Source organism: Mytilus galloprovincialis, chromosome 12 (genome assembly GCF_965363235.1).
Source record: "Mytilus galloprovincialis chromosome 12, xbMytGall1.hap1.1, whole genome shotgun sequence".
In the NCBI taxonomy this organism is placed as follows: Eukaryota; Metazoa; Mollusca; class Bivalvia; order Mytilida; family Mytilidae; genus Mytilus; species Mytilus galloprovincialis.
The window spans coordinates 62,930,469-62,949,047 of NC_134849.1; the positions used below are offsets into that span (position 1 = coordinate 62,930,469).

Here is an 18,579-nt window from a genome sequence, read left to right on the forward strand (position 1 = left end):
TTCCAGCAGCACCTGCATACGGGGTATATATCTCCCAATTGATACGATATTCCCGTGCTTGCATTTCCTATCATGATTTTCTTGATAGAGGGTTACTGCTCACAAGGAAGCTATTAAACCAAGAGTTCCAAATGGTGAAGTTGAAATCATCCCTTCGTAAATTTTACGGACGCCATCACGAGTTGGTTGACCGTTATGGAATAACCGTTTCACAAATGATATCGGATATGTTCCTTACGTCGTAACTACAATCCCCTTCCCTTTCATGAATTTGACCTACCGAATTAGACTATTTACCGGATTTGTAATCACATAAGCAACACGACGGGTGCCGCATGTGGAGCAGGATCTGCTTACCCTTCCGGAGCACCTGAGATCACCCCTAGTTTTTGGTGGGGTTCGTGTTGTTTATTCTTTAGTTTTCTATGTTGTGTCATGTGTACTATTGTTTTTCTGTTTGTCTTTTTCATTTTTAGCCATGGCGTTGTCAGTTTGTTTTAGATTTACGAGTTTGACTGTCCCTTTGGTGTCTTTCGTCCCTCTTCTATGAAAGGCACCTACATGACAAATGCAAAAAAAACTCAAACTTACGGCCTGATTTAAGTACAAAACAATGAACAAAATACAAATATGATAAACAATAGCAAAAGACACCGTTAATTACAAGCCCTTTTAACAGCATGTGAACGGGCGTTTTCTTGTTTTGGTCTATTACATCCAGTTTCATTTACAAAAAGAATACATGTACAACCAATTAAACAAACTAACGTGTGACAATGCTGCATCTATTGGTAATATTTACGAATAGAAGTGTTATACGACCTTGTCCACCAATGAGGGTCATGCACATGCAGTCGGTTTTGTTATTTCATTGATAGTATGTTAAATTTGGCCTTACAATGACAATTCTCCGTAAAATTTGGAGGCTGCCAAATGTAAACAAGAAAAGAATTCAAGATAGTATTATTTACTTCGAATTCATTATCAATAAATGAAAATAACTGTTCTCGTCATGCATGAAAAATATTGCACAGCTGTACAACACGCCGTAGTAATGACTTTTGTGTATGGATTTCAACACCAGACCAGAATCGGCTACCCTACGCGCCATTTTGTTAAATTTTTCTCATTAATTACGGGTTCATACGTTTTCTCATTTCTTTAAGTTTCATTAAAATAACATTTGGATGTCATAAATGTGCAAAAAATATTTGCCGCTGTACGTTAAGCAGCTACCAATACTCATAATTAGCTATTGCAGGTCGTTTTGTTCCGAATTTTGTTTTTCAGCATGTTACAGTTTTAGCAACGAATGGTAAGATAGATCCCAATTCCTTGAAATACTTCTTTCTCTACGCTGAGCAGATTCCGCTGGGCCGTGCAGCGTTTTGCAGTTATTCAGTGCCAGACTTAAAAGCTCCACAATTCTTGTTCCGTCTTTCCATGTTATACTGTCAGTACTCTCTTTTGTGTCTATCACCATTTTTTCAATTTCGTCATGCAAAATTTCCTTGACCGTTTCCGACATTTTGTCAGAAGAAAAAATCCCCAAAACTGTACAACATCAAATCAGAAATTATATAAAAATCAAAAGGGTATAAAATTATTAGATATATTAACTAGTCACCATAGTCTTATCATTAAATGCTGTAAGCATTTGTGATTTATTATCCGAAAAACTGGAAAAAAGCCTCATTTTTTTATGAATAAAAACTCCAAAACTCCAAAAATGTAAATGTTTCATAAAAGTTGGTAAAAGCGTGTTTGAGTTATTGTCCAAAAAACTGGAAAAAATCCCCATTTTTCAATATAAAAATTCATAACTAAAAAACGTAAAATCTGAAATTTAAAAAAAAATTGAAAGGTAGCTTAAGTCAACAGATTTAATCAGTTCACTAAACTGTCATAAAATTTTATTTAAGTGTTTATGAGTGATTGTCCGAAAACTGGAAAATCCCCCCTTTTTTAAGCATAAAAATTCATGACACGGAAACGTAAAATCTGAAATTTATAAAAATCAGAGCATACGTCAATAGATTTAAACAATTCACCAAAGTCTCATTAAGTTGATGGAAGCATTTTAGAATTTGTCTCCGAAAACTGGAAAACTCCCCCCTTTTTAAGGAAAAAAAATTCATAACATGGAAACGAAAAATTTGAATTTTATAACAATCGAAAGGGAGCTTACGTCAATAGATATAAACAATTCGATAAAGTTCCATAAAAGTTGGTGGAAGCGTTTTTTACTTATTGTCCGAAGTGTGGACGACGGACGGACAACTGCATACCATAATATGTCCCGTTTTAGACGGGCGTATACAAACAAAGAAACAAGTTATAAAAAATGCTAAACATATAGTACAGATACAAGCGTGCTCGATGTTTGTGATAGAGGGGGAGGGGTGTGAAATTGCTGCGAATTTTGTTTATCCAAAATCGATTTTAAATATGTCCGTTTTTTACAATCAATATTTCACAAATTAAGTTAAGAATAAGGAATCAGTGAAAAACTATGTAAATTAAGTATTTTTTTATTATCCTACATTAAACTTTTGATGTTGTCCCTTACTTTGGCTTTGTGGAAGTGTCGACCATGTGCATTATACGCTGTCATCATTGCAGAAGTTGAAACACTATGTATTTCCGTTGGTTCCCCCACCCTTTTGTGGGGAAAATTTGGTTGATTATATAGGAAATCACCGAAGCATGACTGGACCCCCTTAAGGTCAGTCAGTGCCACCCCTTATGAAAAGTTCTGGATCAATCACTGCTGCTGTCGTAAATGATGGTAGCGAGGGTTAACTATCGCTAATGCTTTATCAACTCTAGCTTCACACACGTTGATTCCTTTGGTTGATAAATGTAACTACTAGTATTTGTTCCATGTACATGATGCATACGGTTTGAAATTCGATCATTTGTGTCGATCTGTGTCGATCTGTTATTTTTTCCTTTTTGTATTTCAAAAGAAAATTGTCACTGACTGAGACCCCTTTTTTGTGTCGACATATTTGTCCTATAATACTCGTTTTGCTTTCACATATTGAAGATGTAAAATCATATTAAAGACATGATAATAGAATGTACATAATACGTACAGAACCTCGGGGGAACTGTTTCATGTTTGTTGAAATACTATTCACATAATTATTATATATTCTTTGCTACATTTTGTTTTCGGTAAAAGCAAATATAAGAAGTCTTTCATTCTTCGAAATATACATTCACACATACATGCATGCAAGTTAAATTCATATTTTCTTTTATAAGATGATTGCTAATTTGAAATTCTGCGAATGAAATTGTGATTACCATAAGCTTGGGAAAAACAAGTTTGTATTAAACAGATTCAAAATTAGGAAACGCTGTACAATGTACAAAAATACAAAATTGAAAACATATACTAGCACAATGATCAGAATGATTTAACATCTACACCCATCCCTCCCCATCCCTTTCGAATCGCGAACCCTGCTCCTTGAGCATGTACAGAAACTGACATGGGCAATATCTAATATTCTAATATTTTCTCTTCTTTTCTAACATGTTTGACACATTCAGCCACGATATGGTTCAATGCAACTTCGTCTACTCCGCATCGCCTAGTTATTCCATTTTCAGAACAAAAACGACTAACGGAAAGAAAAGACAAAGAAAAACAAGTCAGATAGATAGACAGATAGCAAGATATATACAATGAATGACAGATTGATAGATCGAAAGATAGATATAAACACGTAGCTACAAAGACAGCTATATACATTGTATATAGATAAAAAGAAAGAATGATTCTTTGTGGTCATTATCGTACTTGTCAGTGTACCATTCTTGTTCGGAATTTGTTGATACCACACATAGTTCACACATACACACAAACACACCTTAAAAAGATCTTCAAGACATATTGCGCTTAAAACAAGACACAAAAAAAACGGAAATAGAAAAACATTTAATAAAAAGGGACGGCAATTTAAACATTTAAAACGCCTACATTGAAACAAATTACATTTCGTTCCCATTATTAGACATTTAAATAATGAACATTTTTCAAATTTGAATATTGCACAGTAAAATGAAAATTGAAAAATTGGAGCATTTTTCATTTTTCAATATTAAACGTCAAATTGAAAAATGCTCCACGTTGGAGCATTTTTCATTTTTCAATATTTGAAGACAAATTGAAAAATGCTCCACGCTTGAGCATTTTTCATTTTTCAATATTGTATGTCAAATTGAAAAATGCTCCACGTTACATCATTTTCCATTTGTCAATATTGTAAACTAAATTGAAAAATGCTAAAGGTCAGTATTTTCAATATTTGCTTTTGAGAATGAGATTGAAATATGTTTTGTTTTCTAAAGCAAGCAAATACAAATGTTTGAATAATTTTAAACTTTTGACAAAATAAAACATTTTTAACAGAAAGTTATTGTTATTTGTTTCAATATCTTCGTTAAATCAAAAATATAATTTCACGAAAATAACAAATTTCAAATCTCATAGAGAAAATGGTTTTTCGAAAGTGATTTCTATAGGTTTTTGTTACATTTTTCAAACCAACTTCCTTTAAGATTTGCAGAGCAATTTGAAAATTTATTTTTCATTTCAAAATGAAAAATGTTTGACGTTAATGTACACGGACGCTGTTCCTCGTTTCTCGTTTTTTTATATAGATTAAACCGTTGGTTTTCTCGTTTGAATGGTTTTACACTAGTAATTTTTGGGCCCTTTATAGCTTTTTGTTCGATGTGAGCCAAGGCTCCGTGTTGAAGGCCGTACATTGACCTATAATGGTTTACTTTTATAAATTGTTATTTGCATGGAGAGTTGTCCCATTGTCAAGCACACCACATCTTCCTATATCCATATAAGACAAAAACCGCATTTGACCCAAATGTTTTATTTTAAGCCATTACAGCCACGTTTGATGCTGGACCAAAATGTTTTGACTAGGTTTTTCTACGAGAAGATTTAAAAGCACGACAGACGACGAAGACGATGACAGAAGACGGACGACGACGGAAACCAAGTGATGGCATACGCTCACATTGGGCCTTTGTGCTCCAATGAGCTAAATAGAGACTCTGAGGTGAAAGATACTAAACTAAAAAGTGAAAAAAAACTGACAACAGAAGAACAGTTAATAAACATAACACTGAACACAAAGCAGATTCGACAGAGCAACACGGTTTCCATCAAGATGCCCCGGAAGGGTATGTTGATCATGCTGCATATGTGGCACCCATCGTGTTGGTTAACAAACTGTTACATCACGTTAAAAAAGTTAGAATGTGAATTTTAAAATGTAGGGGTGCTATGTTGAATATAAATATCACGGATAACGGTCATTTTCTGTTATCTGAAATATGTGAATAAACAATTAAAATCAATAAAAAAGAATAAGTATTTTTGCCCGTAACAAAGTAGGCCCGAGTCTGATTTTAGGTTTCAATGCTTTTTTTACTGTTATTTTTTTAAATTTGATTCTGACGACATTGATAAGACTTTTGCATATGAGCATATGGGTTATTCTACTATAGGCCATGCATTAATCAATTTTGGTTGAGGAGATGTGTTTTTATACGCAACATGTCAAACAAAGAGTTATGGGTAAAATACCTTTGTTAATTGTTGTGGTTTTTGTAGCAACATAAAAACAGGAATACAAGAGCAACTTAAATATTTTGACTGTGACTGTGAGATGGCGATTAGATTTTTAAACGCGGTATGTTATGCATGTACCGACTTTGTGTCATGATCGGCTACCCTTTGTTATCTGTTGTATATCTTTTGAAATTGTTATAATCAAACTAAACTCTGTGCAAAAATTGTGTATTTACAACAAACAGTTTTTGAGTAATTAATGTTTCAAATTTGTTATTAATCAAGTCAGTCTTTTTTGCCAAAATTTTGTGGAAATGGGTGAGAAGTACAAGAAATGATTATACCAGGAAGATGAACATCCCATATCACTTTTTTATTTTCAAATTTCTTACATATGTATTTCAATTATCATTTATACCAAAAAAGTTGAAATAATATGCATTTAATTATTAAAACAGAGAAAAAATACAAATTAACCAAATTGACAGTAATTTGACACGAAAAAAACATCAACATATGATAACACCTATAGTTTTTTCAAGTTAAAATTATTCAGATTGGTCCACTTCATCTTAATTGAAAGTATGAAAAAAAATTTAATTATGAAACTGTGATATTTTTCACGATAATAGCCAAAAAATGATAAGAAATGGGAAAATCATCAAAATTGGGTACTTTCAAAGGGTCGTAGCAAAATAAGAAGTGCACCACCATTATTTGTTTTCCCAATTATCTTTTTACAGTCATATAAACCCAAAAATCAGACTAGGAAAAACAAAATTCTACAAATTTTTGGCTCTTCAGTGGAGTACATTCTTTACATACATTTATGCTCTGACCTAACTTATTTTCCTAAATACCATGTAGTATGCCCGATGGCAATTTAAACATCAATTACAAAACATACCTTAACGTACTCAGATTTAAAAGTTTATTGCAGAAACAGATGTGTCAAGCTAAATATTAGCAAAAAAATAAAATAAAAACAAAATTGAAAATGTTCAAGTACAAATTGTCATGTTAAAAGCTCCAGTTGTACTTCCAACTGTATACTGACCATACATTGTACACACGTCAGCTGTTACTTGACCAGTGTAAGATACATTATGAGAAGTATACGCTTTCACAAAATTGATATCCTTAGACAATGGATTCAAAGATCCGTCAATAGTGAAAGTGCCAACACTATCGGATCCTCCTCCGGTTATGGAATTTCGGTCAAACTGTATAGACATCGACCAGGAGTATTGAACACCATTTTGTACGTAGTATCCAGGCCATACCCCATCTCTGCCATATGACTGCAAAACAGATAATAATGGTCCAGTGAATTGGTCAAATATATAAACGTATCACATTTACATAGATCTATTCATAAAATATAGAGGCTTTGATGTAGGTTTATATAACCATATTTGGTCCCATCGATAAATTTGATATGTGCCTTTTTGTGCTTCTTTGTATAACATTTGTTTGTTTTTATAAGATTAAGATTATAACACAATGATGACTGCTGTACCCCTAATTTTGACTTTTAAACCCATTATGTCTGTTAGTTTTGTTTACGCAGCGTTGTCAATATAATGGAATTTGATGCGACTGTCATACAAGTGAGAGGTTTAGCGCTATAAAACCAGGTTTAATCCACCATTTTTTACCTAAAAAAATGTCTGTACCAAGTCAGGAATATGACAGTTGTTATCTATTCGTTTGATCTGTTTTAGTTTTTGATTTTGCCATTTGAATAGGGCTTTCTGTTTTGATTTTTCCTCGGAGTTCAGAAATTGTTTTTTTTGATTTTTACTTTTTATAATATTCAAAAAGCTATTTTTTTAGTACTTTTGATCACTTTTTGAATGCTTATAGTATAATTAACACTTTTTAACAACTCACAATGAAAATAACGTTTGCAATAAATAGGTTTTCATTAATAAAAAATGCAAAAAATCGTAAAAAATTACCCTGTCTTTTTTTCATTTAACTTTAATTATCCTCTTAATAGGCTATTTGCCAATTCCCGTAATTGACCCTGTAATTAGACATCCCTTCTTTAAGTTGTCTTCCTTATGTGGGACATAATATTTTTATTTACAATGGAGAGCTAGCAGAAAGAGCAAATTTACCTATGCGTAAGGTGAGTTATCTTTAAGGGTTTTAAATCTTTTAATTACATTAATTTGTTGTTAAGCTAAATACCTTTGACATCAGAAATTATTTTTCATAAAAAATCTGTTAAACCGCCGATACATCACTTTCAATTCATCATGCTTTGCATTGGCAAAAGCAATTTTTGTCCGGTATGGAACCAGTCTACGATTGACAAAGGGAAGTTATTTGTTTTAAAAGTGTGTAATAAAGGAATCAAATCGGTAATTGGCAAATAGACTATTGATTTGTGAATCTTCTTTTTTGTTTTAAACAACGTTTGTATTCTATTCATGCTTTGCAAACCCTGATGTAAAGATGACAACATCTCTAAAACATTCATTTAAGATTTTGAATGTACTTTTAACCAGTTCTGATCATTCATGATGTATGTCGTTGTGATTTTTTAAATATTATGTACGTAACCTCATGTTTAGTTGAAATCCTCGACTTTGGCTACTTAATTCATCGGATAGAATGTTTGAGTTTGCTTAACATGATAAGAGAATCATTGCACTGCATAGTTATTTTATCTAATGCTTTTTTTCAGGTTCCCGTTACTTATATTTTCCTATTTCAATCGATGTCACGTAGATCAATCCATAGTTCAAATTTAAAAACTAATTCAGCCATTAGCAAATTAGCAAGGTTTCTCAAATTGACAAACAACTGATTCCTTTTCCTATTTTGCCTTTATCTAACTTTATCGTTTTGGTGGTTATCAGCAATTTGTGAACACGTTTTGAATTGTCAAAAATATTTGCCTCACGCTTCATTGTCGCTTCCGGTGCAATAATATGAACAATTATTATTGTTTCGATTATATTATTAAGTCTGCAATAATATTGACACAAATCTATAGTTAATACCTTGTCAAAGCAACATACAGCATTTGAACTATAACTGCAGCCGCCAGTGCTATGGGCTCCATCACAACTATCAAGCTCGTCACAGGTTCCTCCACCCAATGAACATTCCGACATGAATCCTGAAATATGACAGATAAGAAAAAAACAATGAAACAATAAAAATCAGTTTGTTAGACAAGAACATACAATAATATTGCAAAACAATCAGGGGGAGTGAAAGTCAGTAGTTAACCAAAAAGTACACACCGAGGAAGTATAGATTGGGTATCTCAAGTTAAGGCGAAGGTAAGCCGACGACCCGGGGTAATTTAAGTCAGTTCATTCCACTGCCGAGATACTTTGTGCCCTGAAAAGTGAAACAATAATAGAAATAATATCTGTTGATAAGTCTTGTATCAATACATTGCTTTTTTAATATAAATATATGGTATGCGTAAATGTAACAACAACCATAGACAAATATCACGAAGACATCTAAAGTGTAGCATAAAGTTTTCCCACAATATTATTAGTTCATTTAGTTCTTATGCATACTAATAGTTGAAATAAAAATATTTATAGATTTAATTCTTCCTTTCTCAGCAATCTTCTACTGTTGCCTATTAATTATAATTCAACTGTAATATTTATTTAAGAAGAGGGGCGATATTAAATCTTAAGAAATCAGTCTCATTATTGATGCACTCATTGCACGTTATTTAATCATTTACAATAAATCCAACCAGGTTGCATTCAAACTTGCTTTTCTTTTTCGGACTTCGCACGAATAACATTTTGTTGTTATTCATGTTATTAACAAAAGATTGTTGTATAAATGGTGTCATAAAGAGAGGCGAATCAAATAATCGTTATATCAAAAGCCCATCAAAGATACCAGGCTTTTGGTTTTGTATGCCAAACGCGAGTTATGTTTACAAAAGACTCATCAGTGACGCTCGAATAAAAAATAAATAAAAGGCCTTATATATACAAAGTTGCTGAGCATTGAGAACCAACAATTCCAAAAGGTTTTGCAAAAAACAGCCAAGGTGATACATTCTTGGTATAGAACATTTCATATACTCATCTTCTATAAGACAACAACCATTATAGTGTTTTAAGTTTGCCTTTCGATGATAATTACATTCGGATATTTATTGACAAATTATCAGTATCACTGTACTTTTCATCTAAAATTTTAAAATTGTATCTAGTTCAATTAAAGTGACCTTTTGGTATCAGAGTAAACGTCAAAATTTCACGCAGGATGAATATTGTTGGACAATATCAACACATTAGATTTTTATTGTTTGTATCCTTTTTAAACAATCTGTATACAAGTACATTCAAATTCAGATATGACGTACGAAAAACGAGGTACCTTACTATTGACAAGCATATTTATATGCTGCGTGGGAACACTAGATTTCTTTGATATCTGAATCAGAAAAGCCAACGCAAAATGGCCAAACTTTAGTTCAAATCAGTATTTAAAAAAATTGTTATTACTATAATACTAAAATAAATATGGTGACTTTGACTTTGTAAAGGATAGATCAACCACGCATAAGTGTGAATTTGACTCTGCACAGGTTAGGTTAACCACGCATTAGTGTGAATTTGACTTTGCATATGTTAGGTCAACCACGCATTAGGGTGAATTTGACTTTGTATAGGATAGTTCAACCACGTATTAGTGAGAATTTGACTGTGTATAGATTAGTTCAACCACGTATAAGTGAGAAATTGACTGTGTATAGGTTAGGTCAACCACGCATTAGTGTGAATTTGACTTTGTATGGATAGTTAAACCACGCATAAGTGTGAATTTGACTTTGTATAGGTAAGGTCAACCACGCATTAGTGTAAATTTGACTCTGTATAGGTTAGTTAAACCACGCATAAGTGTGAATTTGACTTTGCATAGTTTAGGTCAACCACGCATTAGTGAGAATTTGACTGTGTATAGGTCAGGTCAACCACGTATTAGCGAGAATTTGACTCTGTATATGCTAGTTCAACCACGTATTAGTGTAAAATTGACTTTGTATAGGTAAGTTCAACCACGTATAAGTGAGAATTTGACTTTGTATAGGTTAGGTCAACCACTCATTAGTGTGAATTTGACTTTGTATAGGTTAGTTCAACCACGCATTAGTGAGATTTGATACCAGTTATACCATTCAATACCACAACAGAGATACATAATGGACAAGCACATTCATACATCTCATGAACTTCATATTAATGACAATACCGAAAGTAGAATGTATGCTTCATATCTTGACCATTACCCCGATAAAGACACATATGGACAACTTCAAACTAGAGTCTATCACAAACGTGATGATTTCATATTTCCAACTGTCAAATTCCCATTTCTCAGCAGTAACATTAGCAAAAATTCATCGTATGTAGTTTGCTTATATCAGTAAATACGTTACAAGCTTGTATGCTCAGACTATATGGACTTTGTTACCAATGGTAACATCCTTATACGAAAACTGCTCCAACATAGTTATGAGGAAGAACAACTGAAATTGACAAGCCATAATCATAACTGTCACTGTCTATATTTGGTTGACCAAGATGACATGTCGCTGTCTCAACTTAGAAGGACATGCTTGTCTAAGATATTTAGAAATCAGTTTAGTGTTGTGATCTGTATTTTTTACCGATTTTGTCCTTTTCACGATTGTGAAATTTTGACTGAGTGTGGATAGCGGGTGACAATGCACATGAGAAGACGCTCACTCTGTCGACCCCCTAGGTATCGCTCTTTTTTGAGTGAATACGATTTCCTCAGTGTTTGTTTGTTAATTTGAGTTTTCTCTTCTTGATCAATAAACGAGATTTAAACATTGATAAACTAAATTAGCCTTCATTTATATGCAAAACAAATTGTAAACGTATTTGATCAATTATTAAAACTAATTTGAATTCTTGCGTATATTTAACCATGTACGCAATATCCAATTTGTAACTATTAGTTAGAACATTTTTACTATAAAATATAATTTGTATAATTAGACAAATCAATACCATAACAAAGATACACGATAGTATTATTATTGTACGTAGGAAATATCTGAATTATTCATAGACGTTTTATATGTTCTGAAAAATACCATCACATATTGGAAATGGAATAATAATTTAATGCTATACTTTTGAAAATATCTAACATCGGTGGCTTAACTTCATAGATGATTTAAAACACCGACGTCATGACGGTGCAGGAGGGTGATATTTGATTCAATCTTCACATTAAATTTCTGCAACACAAAAATCCATTTTATTCGGATGAGGAGACTAGGAAAATTTTCCCGACAGCAGCTATACGTTTATACTTTTATGACATGGCCAATTATACACATATTTGTAGTCGTGCTTGAACAATTGGCTGTTTCAGAATCTAATGGACTGTGGGTAATTTTATTGTTCGTACCCTAAAATGAAAATAACGTCATGTTATTGGTTGATTTTCCATTGTTTAGAACGTTTTCAACCAATCATGACGTTTTGGTGTACACTTTTTAAATATTACCCAGAATTCATTAGATTCTGAAACGACCAATTGTTCACGTATTTGATTCTTGCATAACTTACATCCCATCCGATTTTCTTACTTTGCAAATGTTTGTGCAACATCTTAACTTCATAGAAAAAAAAAGATTTTTTTTTAATTTGACAGATACCATGACAGAGATACACAATAGTGTTATAATCCTACGATTATAGCCTAAATATTGTGTATAAATATGTTCAATGTTTATTGACTTATGATACTTTCTGATAATATTATCACCTTTTGTATATGCATTTAATTAAAAGATTGCATGTGCATTGAGGTCTTGTTTAAATATTTATTTACAGGAAATTTCTTTAGGTGATTTGTTCTTCGAATGTTAGAAAAGAATAAGAAAAATAAAGTAACAACTAACTCCATAGAGCTCGTATGAGTAAACTATTGTCATTCCATTCTCTGATTTGGGCGGTTAAACTTCAGATCTGATTTCACACACCAACGTCATGAACAGTGCAAGAGGACAATTGATTGAATATCAACATTATATATGTGCAACACAAAAACTATAAGAAACATTTTATTCTGTTGAGATAGCTAGTAATAGCTTTACTGATGATTTAGCCAAATAAGAAACGACGATAGTTTATACATGCTCACAACTTGTAAATCCGTTTTGATTTCGTTCATGTTTAAGTAAATTGGTCACTTCCTTAGACATATCATACACAGATACTACAGTTCATGACCATGAAACATACATGTATGAATAAAAATGTTTTGGGTAAACAACAATGAGTCGGTAACCAACGATGAAAATAACCAAAAGAAATCTAGGGGAAAGATAAGTCTTCAACAATATACTGTTGTCTTGAAATAATGCAAAGTCTTGATCGAGTCTATCATGTCTATGAACGTTCAGAATAAAATATCGAAGACATACCATCATAAAAAAAGCCAAAACATCTTATAACTAATATTTGACAAATTAAGTGCGTATACACTCATATGGTCTGACCATAAATAATAGGAAAAATGTTGAAAGTTACTTTTACTGTTAATTGCATAGATACGACCATTTAACATGTCATAATTTACGAGATTACTAAAACCCAATTTTTGTCACGTAATCATCTTTTAATTTATTGATTAAAGTTAAACAACTTTTGTCAAATTAATTAACAATTTTTTATTACGAAACATAATATCTGAGACATATGGGTCAACATCTGCAATTAATTCTACATAGGCGGTAATGGTAACCTTTTTACTCAATTGCGCAGTCAATATCGTTTACTTGAATATGTGTGGTGGCTCATATCGAAGCTGATACATTTATACATGTCTGGTTATATTTTCGAGGTGGCAAGTGAGATTACTTTTTTTCGCAAATTGCTGAACCCCGGCAGATGGTGAAAAATGTCACTCTCCTCATGAAATAATCCCAAAATTTTGATCATAAAATTCAATAAAAAATTTGTCCTTTCTAATAATTTATTAAAGGTCAAATCTACATATTTCTTTTCTCATTACATCAGCTCTCTAAAACAGTTCTTATTGTTCATTCATGTCTATTTTTAAAATCACAGCATCCACAATTGTATGGCGAATTAATATTTGTTTTTAATTACGTCATCTGAGTTCCTCATCTCAAGGTTTATTAGGGATCTTGACGCTTATAATATAATTTGTATATATATATTTATATGTACAAATCGTCTAAACATCAACCCAACAATGTTAGATCTGTAAATTTGCTTTCGCAAATTTTTTGTTCTTCCCTCACCGGGATTCGAACCCATGCTACTGAGATATCGTGACACCAAATTGCCTGCACTGTAACCGGCGCGCTAGACCACACGACCACCTGGGCTTCATCAAAATGAAGCTTTTGGTGGCCGGGTGTTACCTTTCCACGTCAGTTTTAATCTAGCGTCGTACTGCAGTACATGATATATAAGGCATGAAGATGTTATTTTTACAGATCAGTTAAATTATCTATAGTAAAGGATCCTACAAATTAATGTAAGATACAGTCACAGAAAGGATTATATTTATAAGTACGTCTGAACCAGTGAAAACTCTTCAACAGATTTTTCCATCGGATCACCAGCAGTTATGGTGATACATGGCTGTGTACATTCTGTATATACAACTCGTCTAAACATTAACCCAACAATGTTAGATCTGTAAATTTGCTTTCACAATTTTTTAGTTCTTCCCTCGCTGGGATTCGAAACCATGCTAATGAGATACCGTGACACCAAATAGCGTGCACTGTAACCGGCGCGCTAGACCACACGACCACCTAGGCTTCATAAAAATGAAGCTTTCGGTCGCACAATAATACAGCACAAACAACATTTTTCCAAAGACCAAACAAGTGAAAAAGTATATTTAAACAAAACGCATTTCACTAACAGGTCGAACAAGTGATGTTGAACATGTTGAATGCCATTGGCGGTTACCAAATAAACGGATCACCAGATATAATAAACTGGATCTTATTATTAATTTATTATCAAACAGAAAACAATTAACTTGCGGAAAAGGTGGTATACTGCAATCATGAGTTGCAAACATTTGTACACTATATCCGGATTTCGACAATGAATGTCTGTTCAGTGATATTAGGAATCGAAACGGTATTTGGAAAGCCAAATGATTGCGGTATATTAACTTTGCCGCAAGTTGAGGGCCAAATATTGGAGTTAAAAATCCTTAATATTTCGAAAAAGGTACTGTTTTGTCAAGAAATAATTTTCATATGACCTTAACAATGATAATTCATGTCAACACACAAATGCAGACTACTGGGCTGGTGATACACACGGGAAGGAAATTATCCATCAGTAGTGGCATCTACACAATTGTTGTGAATACACTCAGAAGAAGTCCAATACTACCAGATACATGTTGCAATGTAACCAAGGAGATAGATCTCGAGACAAGGAAGAAGTCCAATACTACCAGATACATGACGCAATGTTACCGAGGAGATAGATCTCGAGACAAGGAAGAAGTCCGGTACTACCAGATACATGTTGCAATGTTACCAAGGAGATATATCTCGAGACAAGGAAGAAATCCGGTACTACCAGATACATGTTGCAATGTTACCAAGAAGATAGATCTCGAGACAAGGAAGAAGTCCAATATTACCAGATACATGTTGCAATGTTACCAAGGAGATAGATCTTGAGACAAGGAAGAAGTCCGGTACTACCAGATACATGAAGCAATGATACAGAGGAGATAGATCTCGAGACAAGGAAGAAGTCCAATACTACCAGATACATGAAGCAATGTTACCGAGGAGATAGATCTGGAGACAAGGAAGAAAAAAGAAAAAGATACTGTTTTGTACAGAAATAATTTTCATATGACCTTAACAATGATAATTCATGTCAACACACAAATGCAGATTACTGGGCTGGTGTACACACGGGAAGGAAATTATCCATCAGTAGTGGCATCAACACAATTGTTGTGAATACACTCAGAATAGATACTAGGGTTAAACTTCTGAAAACACAAAAATGCGAAGTTCCTTGTACATAAATTTATGTAGACTTACGTTCTTGTGAAAGGTAAAATTTCCACCCTTTCGCTGACGATGACATCACAGTATGGGTGAACGAATCTGAGTGTAAAATACACATTCCTGTCAGATGGTTGTAAAAGTATGATAAACAACGCGTATTTGATACACATTTTATACCGCATCCCCCTACAAATCTAACAAGATAGGCTCCAATGGCGTTCTCTACTTCATACTTGTCGTCATATTCAGGTTTATGGTGCGCTGAGATAAATCTTAATCTTGATTCACTTAATACAGCAACGGACATCATATGCATACATATAACTATGATAGATATCATAATTCTTGTTAGTACGCAAAGCATTCAAATATGATTGCCTTCAATAGTGTGCTTTGAATGCTGATGTGGTTACTATGCGCTGACGTTATACGATGCGTAGTATGTGTTGATTGGTCTGTTTTACCTTGGGAATATTTGAAGCTATGTTTTAACAAAAGAAAAGGCAATATTGAACATAAACCGAAGTGATCGATGTTGTGACGTATTCAAATGAATAGTGGTAATTCGAGTTATAGATAGAATGACAGATATTGAATTGGAAGATTAAATGTTATTCTTGTGATAATATCAGAGCATTTTGGCAGAGCACATGAAATATAAATATGATAAATGATGAAACAACTAAGCTTGATTACTTATTGACGGATGACAAAATTTTAAAAAATTTCAGGGGACTGAAATTGATACACACTTTTTTCTGTCTTATAAAGGACTCTCAAACGGAGCTCCTTAAGTGCCAAAGATGAAATGATGAATATTTGTGCGCAAACCTTTAAATCTTGTGCGCACAACTTTTTAAACTTGAGCGCATAACTTTTTTAAACTTGTGCGCACAACATTTTTAAATTTTGCATATAGCTCTGAAACTTAAGCGTGCGACTTTTTTTAAATGGTTCATAGAACTGTCAGTCATACAGTTTATGTCTATAAAATTGCTTGCATTTACAGTTCGTATTAACATCAAAAGATAATGGACCTGATTTTCACGTATTTCATGTATGGAATAACTTATAAGGATATACTGCATTTTCTGGCATTGAAGCAAGGGATAATTATTACGATGAGAACATTAAAGAGAAGACTCTATGTACACACACTTTTTTGACGAAAAGAATATTCGAATATTCTTGACGTTGCATTATTTATCGATAATCAATTACGATTATCTGGTCCACTACAAGGCTATCGAATAATGCATCTCAAAAGCGTGCAGAATGGATTTGTTGTGCAGAAAGAAAATGTTCTCTCTGGCAAGCAATGTTTAATAAGGTAATGATCTAATATAATTTAATAACAATATTGAAATTGACATTTGCATACAACAAATTTTTCAACGCATCATTACAATGTATCAGACAGTAATCAAATACCAAAAACGTTTCTTCACTCATTTATTCAAATGCATAATAATTTGCGTAATTTCTTTTCAGAAACATTTCGGGAAAAAATTTCTTCACCAGGGTTTCAAATTTCGTACCTCAATGGAATACATGAGACTTGGACGATTGAAGTTTGTGTTGGTAACATTATCGCCTTACGGTTCACATATTTTGATCTAGAACAAGGCAATGATTTCGTAACGGTAATTATTAATTAACAGAAATTTGAACTAATTGATAACATACTTTTAACGTAATATTTATGTTAACCTGAGTTACCTCAATGTACATTAGTTGTAGCTTCTTCTCTTTTTTTGTTGTATTCATCTCATAAGTTTTACTATCATTCTCACAAATTCAGTGACAGATACTAAGAAAAGGTATATAGAATTGTGTAAAAGGTATATAGAATTGTGTAAAAGGTATATAGAATTGTGTAAAAGGTATATAGAATTGTGTAAAAGGTATATAGAATTGTGTGAAAGAGAAGCAAAAGATAACAAACGGACACTCAAACTCACAATTCGAAAATAAACTGATAACGCCATGATAAGAAAACACAAAAAAACGACAAACAAACAGACAGACAATTAACAGCACATAAACCAGAACAAAAATAATGAGCAAAATGACCCTACCAAAAAAAAAATGGATTATTTAAGGTTCACCGAAAGAATGAGAAGATCCTGATCAACAGGTGGCAGCAGTCGTGTTACTCATATTACTACAAACCTGGTGATAAGTCAAACGCGGTTAGTCCAAGTCGGGGAAAAGTCAAAATATATATTAACAAATAGAAAAAAATCGTAACAATATGATTAAAAGTCAGGTATATCAATTTTGTTTTTTTTTCAAATCAATATTATATTTTACTTTCGAAAAGAAAACTAATGTTGAAAAAAGAACAGAAATAACATTATATTACAAAAGTTTTGGTATGTTTTATAAACACTTGTTTAAATGTTTGTAGGTTTACGATGGTGTCATAAAAGACTAACTTTTGGTTAGATTAACTAGAGCTTATGTACCATTAGAAGTCCGTTCGACCAGCAATTGCATCGTTATCATTATGACAGCTGATGGCTCAATCACTGGAGTCGGATTCAGTGCTGACGTGTACGAGGTTGTTTTATAGACACAGTGCAAATTGATAGCAACACTTAATAGATTATATAAGTCCGACTTGCTTTTCATGATATACCTTGATTAGGAACTTTCTGTTTTGAAATTTTGAATTTCATCGAAGTTCGATATTTTTGTGATATTACTTTTCATTGTGACCGCTCAAAGTCAAATATTTGAAATCGTACAATGCATAAGTACCGAAACAGTTGAAGAAGAGCTATATGACAAACACAACCCAACATTAATAACAAAATCCGTTTATTTCTAGTTTTGCATGACAGTTAAAACATAAGTTGTTTCATAAAATAAAAATTTATACATTAAAAATTAAAAACAAAAATGTAAT

At 32.7% G+C, this 18,579-nt stretch overlaps 1 long non-coding RNA gene across 1 annotated transcript; it reads right to left on the reverse strand.

Moving 5' to 3' along the window:
- Window positions 1–6,412: 6,412 nt before the first annotated feature.
- On the reverse strand, window positions 6,413–16,070 carry LOC143055687 (uncharacterized). The gene is made up of 3 exons (XR_012972133.1): window positions 15,702–16,070; window positions 8,620–8,738; window positions 6,413–6,906 (listed from the first exon to the last, which is right to left on the reverse strand). It is a non-coding gene; the product is annotated as an uncharacterized LOC143055687 (long non-coding RNA).
- Window positions 16,071–18,579: the final 2,509 nt, after the last annotated feature.